The sequence below is a fragment of the Apus apus genome, chromosome 4 (assembly GCF_020740795.1).
Source record: "Apus apus isolate bApuApu2 chromosome 4, bApuApu2.pri.cur, whole genome shotgun sequence".
Classification (NCBI taxonomy): domain Eukaryota; kingdom Metazoa; phylum Chordata; class Aves; order Apodiformes; family Apodidae; genus Apus; species Apus apus.
The window spans coordinates 75,498,365-75,507,641 of NC_067285.1; positions in this window are offsets into that span (position 1 = coordinate 75,498,365).

A 9,277-nucleotide genomic window follows, 5' to 3' on the forward strand; every position below is an offset into this window, starting at 1 on the left:
AATGGACTTACTGATGATGTCCCAAATTCATTTAGTCTCCTAGTGATCCAGCTGAATGTATTTCCAAACTGTTGAGATAGCTTAAAAATCAATTTTTATATCTCTCTGAGCTCCAGCAATATTTGATGAGTTCTTTTTTACTCTCTCAAACCAGAAGAAAAAAGGTATGACAGCAACCTTCATCCCATCTGTGTAGAGAAATTTCAAATCAAAATGCTTTAATTTGTGGATTTCTTCTTCCTTATTTCCTGCATCATCTGGCTAGGATTAAGTGCCACCATTTAAAAAGCGTAGGGCATGGCTCAGGGTACAAATGATGTATTCAGAAATCACATGCATACTCTTCTCAACTTCTTTTCTCTCAGGAACTGTTATTACTCCCTGAGTATCTACACCCAGTATAGAGGCAAACGAACATTACCAACAATGTGGCAACATCAGACACATCACTTGCAGCTATTTCATGAGTCACCAACACTAGTAAAATGATGAAGAAAAAAATAATAATGTTACCTATCAAACTTAAAGCAAAAGTAACTGGTACCTCAAATGCTGAATATAATTATGAAAAAAAAAGTCACAGAGCAACATGCATATCTCTTTGCAAAACTGGATCTTTAAGAAAAAGCAAAAATGAGCTCTTAAGAACCTAAAGAGTAATAAAATGGCAAAATCTTCTTCTACTCCTTTCCTATGTACTTTTGCTGTACCATTGTGATATTTACTGGTTATGAATCAGATTGCATATAGTGTACAGGGTATATTGTTCTCTAGGTGTATGCTCTTTAAATCCAATAACAAATCTGGCTCCCTATAAATATGTAAAAAATTATTAACAGATAGTTTCTCCTAGTCCAGATATTTATATTCTTATATCTGTAGCTTACTTGTTTTATGAATCACCTTACTAATAAGTCGCAGGGACACACAGCGAGCAAAACTGCCAAGTTGTCAAACTCTTATGATGATTAGTACTCTTACAGAGTTCTAAACTCTCAGATTACACCTCCAGAGGTCTTACTATATTAAATTTCATTGTCATTTGTTGGTTTCTTCAAAATTATTTTCTGGATTCCTTAAGGATGTACTGTCATATCAGCTTTAAGTCACTGAATACTGCTTGAGACCTTCTCTCTGAAGGAGAAATCTTACTCTCTTCTTAGAAAAGGGCCTTGAAATGTAAAACATGGTGGGTTACTATTGTCATACTAACATTTAAATACACCAGTCCGCAGAACTGTTTTCATATATTCATATTTCACATTTGACAATAAAAAAGGTGTTAAAAAAAACCTGCATTCAACATTTTCTGCCTTTTTTATAGTGTTGAGCAAAACCAAGAGGTAAGACTTAACCTTCAAATCATATTTTTCCTGTACACGTTAAAAAACTTTCAGTACAAAGAATTTCCTGCCATGATTGTTGCATCACAGCTCTAATAAGTTTCCTTGCTGAGCAAAGACATTTCTGTCAGGCTTGATGAAAAGTACGCAGTCATTATTCTGCACTGTATTTATCATCATCCCCATTTTAAACTTCCTGTTTTTCTCTGCCATGGCCTGTTTTCTTTAAAGCCTCCTGTTGCTGCTCATATCCTCACTCTGCTGCAGAACTCCATTTCTAAGCAGGGAACATTGCAGTTATAAAAACCTCAAGAGACTGTTCAATCACTAGGCTTCCCCTTTTTCAGGGCAAAATCCTGAAACTGGTATGTATAAAGCAAAGTTGGCAGTCTCTTCTCAGTTCCAGGCCTTATGTACTACTCCTATTATGTGACAAACAACTTACTGACTCTTTCCTTATATTTAATTTGGATCATACAATGAGAGTATTGCTTTGCTGAACATTGAGAAAAATCAAGCCAAAACAACAACAAAAAACCCAAAACAATTGAAACCCCCCTCCCCACACACACACACACACAAACCCCCAACAAAACAAAACCAAAAAAGCAGAGTGCAAACCCTCATCCTGACTGTATTCTTGTAAAGGCTGGATACATCTCTGAGTTTACATGTACTGCATATAGCTTTTAGACATCTCAAGTGAATCAGCCACTCACTGTCACTAACCAAGATGTCTCTAGTAAACAAGGCCACCAGAAAGTATCAAGATACCACCAGGGGAGGATGAATCACAAGATGTTCACTGGGAGGAGCTAGCATGCAAGTCACGGCTCAGAGCTAAGCTGGTGTGCCCAGCCTTAGCCTGGACTCTAGCTAGGCTTCCTGTACAGTAACCAAGCACAGAAGGTCTCTGCACTTCCTTCCAGCCAGGCTTACACATCTGAAGTCAGTCTCTAATGGTCTGTCTTCATACAATTTATCAGTTTCTCCAAGCAACATAATAAGAACACCTTGGTTGGTATGAGAATACCAATTAAGAATGCAAAAATGAAAAAAATCTAGTGATAATAAATCTATCACTGATTAGCTGAACTTTACTGGTTGATTGGTCTGTTTGGTTTCTGGTTTGGGTTGCTTTCTTTTTGTTCTTTTAGAGCAATGGGCTGATATTGTTAAGAAGTAATTTAATTATTGTTATTGTAAACCAGAAACTAAAATTGTGCTGGATTTCAGTATACAACATCTGGCCCACATTCTGACTTTGCTTATATGGCTATCAATATGGAACAAATCTGATTGCATGAATTAACCCAGAGTTACAGTAATGTTGGAACTGAATCTTACCCTCCACAGCTGAAAGGTTCATTTAAATGCTACATTATACTCGATCCCAGTAGCATTGCCAGAAAAAAATAGTTCCTAACTTAATAAAATTAAAAATATTATGCAATAGTTAACTGTAATAACTTTTTCTTCAACCTATCATACAGTGTTTTTATTGTTGAAGTGTCAGGTACATTTCCATCATCAGGAAACATCAAGACATACTAAAAACTTTGCATGTAATTGCCTTTCTGTGGCTTTCTGCATGCTTTGCCTAAACAGTGTATTTTTTTTTTTTCCTCATCTACTCTAAACCCTATGAAACAAAAGATATTGTTAAACACAATTTCCTATATGAATTATCACATTTCTTGTGATTAAATTTTGGGTAGTTATAATGTTATCTGTTCCTTTTGACAAGTACAATTATTGTTGGTTTGTGCCCCTAAATTGTATTTCATTTTCTGGAGCAGCAGCTCATTAAAATCGGTGAAGTCTCCAGTAAAAGGAAGGCATAGAAAGTAGTCCTTTATATTGACATACTTTTACTACCTGTCAGCAAAAATGCAAATGGCCACAGATCACAGCTGCAAAGGAAATGCAATAAAGCCCAGAAGCAGATACAATATGCATTGGCATGGGTAAAGTGATTTCCAGACTCCCGTATGTTTGAACTGGAAACACCTAGACTAAAAAAAGATGCTCCAAATGGACATTCTGGTCCATAATTAACTTTATTTCTGTATGCATTCTGTATCATTATAGAATACAGTATTTTATGTTAATGTTAGTTTTATGATGGATCTCGAAACAAATATATGGTTTGTGGTTGTCTTATTCTGTTCCTTGCCTAGCCTATAGTATATTTGTCTTAACACATTTGAACACAGTAATGTATCTACATCGCTGTGTCTGGTCCAGGCTTTGATCTTGGTCAAATACGATAAGGACTAGCCCGCATCTGTATTGTTCAAGTCCCATTAACTGTGTCCATATTACATATTGCCTAGAGTACATGATAACAGTATTCTGTAGCGTTTGTTCCTTCAACACATACATAGCTGCAGCTTGCAGTATGCTCACAACCTTCTGACCCTAGGCACCCAATACATTTTTTAGTTATGTGGCCACAGTGTGGATGAGTCAGCTTTTTTAAATTACTCCTGACATAATTATGCAACCTGATTTGTGATCTAAACCCTCCTGCTTGCCAAGAAGCAAGAACTTTCCAGCCTCTCTACTTGATACATTTTGCACTGATGTAGCTGACCAAAGCAAATTAGAAGAAGATACATTCTGCACAAGTGTTCAAGTATAGACTGTGGTAATTTCTGTAGAAATCCTTGAATTAATTTATTATTCAAGCCTGAAGTCGGTTAATTGTTTTGTTTGTTGCAGTTGTTGTTTTTGTTTGTTGATTTTTGTTTGTTTGTTTTTGTGGTGTGTTTTTTTTTAAAACCCACACTGATACAGGATTAAGTGGTTCATAGACATGTGAAGTAGAAGGTAGAAGAGAAAAAGAATTCAAAATATTACTTGATTCCTGTGCCTTCTGCCTCTAGTTTTTTTTCTCCTCCTGGACACTTAAGCCAACTTCATATACACTGCTGATGCAAAAAAATTAAAAATTTCTTCTTCCCAGAAATGGCTTTTTGTTACAGGATAGAAAATAAAATTGTTCCATTTTATATTTGTTTTATTCGCAGCAGTTTCAGGCTTTTACTGCACCCATCATCACAGAAGCATAGCCATTAAAAACAGACCTCAGATGGTTTATTTAGTGAAGTAATTTTTTTCTATACCTACAGATTAAAAAAAGCTTTTATATGCAACTTTTCCATGGATAGCAAAGGATAGCTTGTCTTTTTACCTCCATGAAGACATTAGAAAACAATGATTACTTTAAAAAAAATTATAAAAATCACACAGACATTTATCTATATATCTTACCTCCTCAAATATATTAAAGATTGACTGAAGGGCAAACATGACATAGAACTAAAAAATACCAGAACACAGATTTTATCAAATGGATAGTGAAAAGCAGTGCATGAAGTGGGTCACTGGTAATGGTAACAAAAATAGATGGTAAGAAATACAGGGAAGTTATCTAGGTGTTCATTTAGCCTGTTAGATGAATCATATATGCTGCTGCCCATCTGTAGAACAGCAGGAAAAGTTTCATGAAACCTGTGAAAACTGAAGAGGCTTGGGAGAAAAACTGCAGCTATGGAACACGGAGCTATTTCTGGGTATATATACAAGAAGCCTTGATCCTCCTCCTAGGTAAATAAGGATTTCTACCATTGGCTTTGAAATGGAGTAGGACTGATCCTTTTGGGTTGCTGATGAGGTACTGTGGAAAAAGGCTATTCATTTCTCACTTGCATGCCAAGTGAGAAAAAATAAAGCAGGTAAATTTGATATTAGAGAGTGCTTAGCTAAAACACTGTCATTCAATATAAACACCCATACTGTCACAAGAAACAAAGTTATTTTGTCACAAGAAACAAAGTCATTAAGGAAACATGATCAAAATTTGACAGTGTAAAAGAAATCTAACAAAGGAGAGAGCAGAAGGAATAGGAGATAAACGAAATTCATCAAGGCTGAAGCTAAAAAGAAATAGGGCAGCAGAGACCAATTTTATGAAGTCAGACTAAATAGTCAAAAACAATAGAAACAATGAGAATGTTTTCCATTGTGTAGTCTCAAAAATTGAAAGGAATTTGAGGTTCTCAGGTGAGTAAAACTGATGAGTAAGAAAGAGGCTGTTCCTCTTTTAGAGGAGAGGAGAAAAGAGAAATGTTCAAACACAGCAATCCTACTACACCAAGATCTTTGATTATAGTTTGCATATCTCATTCTTGAAGAGACAGTAAATTAACTTGATGTGGTTGTCCCTCCTTTCAAGCAACAATTCTTTCATGATTCTGGATTAAGTGTTCTTGCAACTACTTTTTAAGATCTGCAGCCTTTGATTCTGGCTTTGCTCTGTACAGAATACATTTCTGTCACTTGCTCTGCTTGTTTGTCAACATCAAATATTCTCTTTAATGATCCCAGTAACACCCCATTTGTACCACCCTGTGATGGACTACATGCCACAGGAAGCCTGATTCATGTCACAACTTGCTGTTTGATCCATTTTATGTCTGAAAAAGATTATACTATGAGATCACATGAAGAAATACTTGTTCAGCTTAACTAGGAATGCTTTTCTCTTTTTATTTTTCATATAGTCTTGAAAATGTAAAAAATAAAACAGTGATTCTTCCACTGAATATTCCCTTATGTACCTCTGCTCCCCTGGGAGTAAAAACTTCTCCTAGGTTCTCTGAAGCACAAGACTGGAGCTGTGTCACATTGTGGTTACTTTCTCAGAATTGCTTATTCCTCTTGCTTTGGCACTCAATTCAAAATCAATGAGGGATTTTATATCACTCCTGTATTTTGATGTAGAAGCAAGCAGCAGTACATTTTGACAGTTCTATAGAAGTCTTCCAGAGGTTTGTTTTAATACTCTCTAGGTATTTATTTAAGCAAAATAACTAAACATCAGCCACGTTCTCATTTATTAACAGTACCTCGAGGGTAGAGGCAATCAATGTCTTGATTTGGTGTGTTCTCTAGTTTGCTTTTTAAAGGGTTTTTTTCCTATTTATTGCTATGTAGTCCAGGCATAGTCTAAGGAGTGAGGCAGTTTGCAAAATCTGTGATTATCTGACATCCCAGTTTATTCCACGGACTCAAGCACAGCCTTATGAGTTTTTTGCTGTCATCACAAATGAGGTTTAATCTTATATAGGAAGGTGCATCATGCCAGTTTTCCAAAACAGGTTCTGTTTCCAAAACTGCCATTTCTTAAGATCTTTTAGATATCTGAGGACTCATACATTGAGTTCCTTCAAGATGAAGACAGATTTTGAACTCTGACTTTCTCACCTATGCCTGAGGGATAGGAGGGTAGGATGGGTCAAATGTGCTTGCAAAAGCCCGTTTTGCTGATGAGATATGCTTTAGGATTCTACATGAGTTCATGCTTTCTAAATGCTTACAATTTTCATTATCAAATCTGAAGATGTGCTCAACAGAAACTCCAGTTCAGAAACAGCAAGAAGATAAGCAAGACCAGCAATAAATGCTTTATTGCAAATCCTCCCTGTCACACAGCTCAGACAGCAAATTCAGAAGACAAAGAAAGCATGGAAAATGAACCTTCAATTAGGTAATGGAGTATCCTTAAACTTCTTCAATGCAGCACAGGATAAGGTGTAAAATAAAAGTGTGATTAATAAACAAGCTGAAAACCTTTGTGTTTTTCCTTTGTTATTCTTTGCTAGAACTTTTAGATTTCTACAAGGCAAGCAATTCTTGTTAATATAAAGAAATAACTGGAATCACTAATAGTTTTGGCTGCTTTCAGATGATCCACTAACTTGGTATCCCTACTACTATGGCAAAAAAAAAATAAAAAAATAAGAGCACATCTGGTGAACCTGTCATTGCTTAGCTGGAAATCAGAAAGACATCCCTGTACCAATAATATGCCACTAATGCGTCATTAAAAATATGGTAATCCTTTTGACAAAGAAGAGTTGCTGAAGAATATAAGAAAAGCTGATCTTGCTGGAATTCAACCCTGAATTTGTTGTTGAATTCTAGGCATTGAAATGCAGGAAACTTCCTTGGATTATTTCCCTGAAACAAATGGAGAGGACACTATCCATCCCAGGTGCCCAAGTTTCATGGAGGTTGGAGCTATGCATGACAGTAACAATTCAATCATGATTTAGTACCCATCATTACTAAATATATATATATATATATTAATTCACCATAGAATCCTATTACTTTCTGTACTATAAAAGTTAGCTATTGTCCTGCCTTGGTTAGATGACCAGCCAGCCCTAAAGATAAAACTACTAAAAATGCTAATGGGAAATTGGAAACTGAGATAAAGAAATGGCAGATTTATTAAACAATTACTGTATATTTTCTGCCTTTAGATGAAGAAAGAAGATTGATGGACCTCTGCATACCATATCCCATGGTATAATATTGTTAGCAATTATAGTACACAGATAGCAATGAAAATGGTCTGAAAAGATTAGTCATATATTTAAATAGACAAAGTACCACATCCAGCAATGCATCACTAAGAGACTGAAAGGAAATGAAGGTGGAAATTAAGAAAGTTTTTTGTCACACTAGTCAAAAGATTGAAAAATATTAGAACTTCACAACTATTCGGAAAAGAGCCATAGAAAATACTTCAGTTGCTTTACCCAATCTGACACAAAACTATCATGACAACCTCTGAAATCAGTCAGGAGAAAGAAAAAAAGAACTTTTTGGAAAATGAGCCTTCTATCAGTGCCTGAAATAGCACAATAGATGTGCATTTGCAATATACCTGATAAAGGACTGCAAAAATCAGAAGCCTCATGTGCTATTACACCATAGGATAACTTCCCTTGCTACTAAAGCAACTTCTGTTGCATCCACTGATCTGTAGCCTATGGAAAAAGAAAAAAAAACACTAACAAAACAAAACAAGTCACCAGGGTTGGAAGAGATCTCTGAAGATGAACTAGTCCAACCCCTTGCTAGGACAGGTTGACCTACAGTAGATCACACAGGAACACATCCAGACAAGTTCTGAATGTCTCCAGAGAGACTCCACAACCTGTCTGGGCAGCCTGGTACAGTGCTCTGTTACAACTTCTGGCTTCTGATAGTCCTGTGACTGCAGAGCAGACACATTCAAACCATAGTCTGGCTTAAAGCAAAAGCAGAACAAGGAAAGCCCTATAGTTAGATTTTCTTTAGCTTTAAACCTTCAGTATTGATTTTTCCACACTATTACTTTGACTGTGAATTAAAAGGAGATTTGGGGCATTTTAACAGTATAAGCTCACATCACATATGTTAAGATTCTCCTTGTACAAGAAATAATGCCTCTCTCCCATAAATGAAGATACACTTTTAAGAAGTAGTTCTCAGAAGAACAAAATTTTTTTTCTGTACCCAGTGTATTTATAAAATTAAGTGTATTTATAAAATAGCTGAGCACTACTGAAGGAGGATGGACAGAGTTATGGACAAGTTAGTTTCATATCAGCCTTCAATGTAGAATATATATGACAAGCATTTCACAGTGAGAAAGACTCGGGAAAAATATGTTCTGACTGGGAACCAACATGGATTTAAGAGATAAAGGTCATAACCAGTTTGCTAGAGATCTTTTAATGCAAAATATATTGGAAAGGAGAAATATTTTGCATCTTTTTGGAGAAACATTCCTGGATTTGTTTTAGTCCATTTGGGAGTGAGGGACAAGAGCTGAGCAAGAGACAGGATCACATCTGAAGCATATAGAGAGAAGATGATGTGAGCAAATAGCATTGCCACAGTAAGCAACAGAGTAAATAGATTTTGGTAAGAATTTTTATTAGAATAAGGAAAAAATCAGGCAAGTGATATCAGAATTTACTGGGCACACAGTTTCCTCTAGAAAACCGCACCAAATAAAGTTAAACTTTTCAAATAATAGAATCACTTAGGTTGGAAAAGACTTTCAAGATCCTTGACTCCAACCATTAACC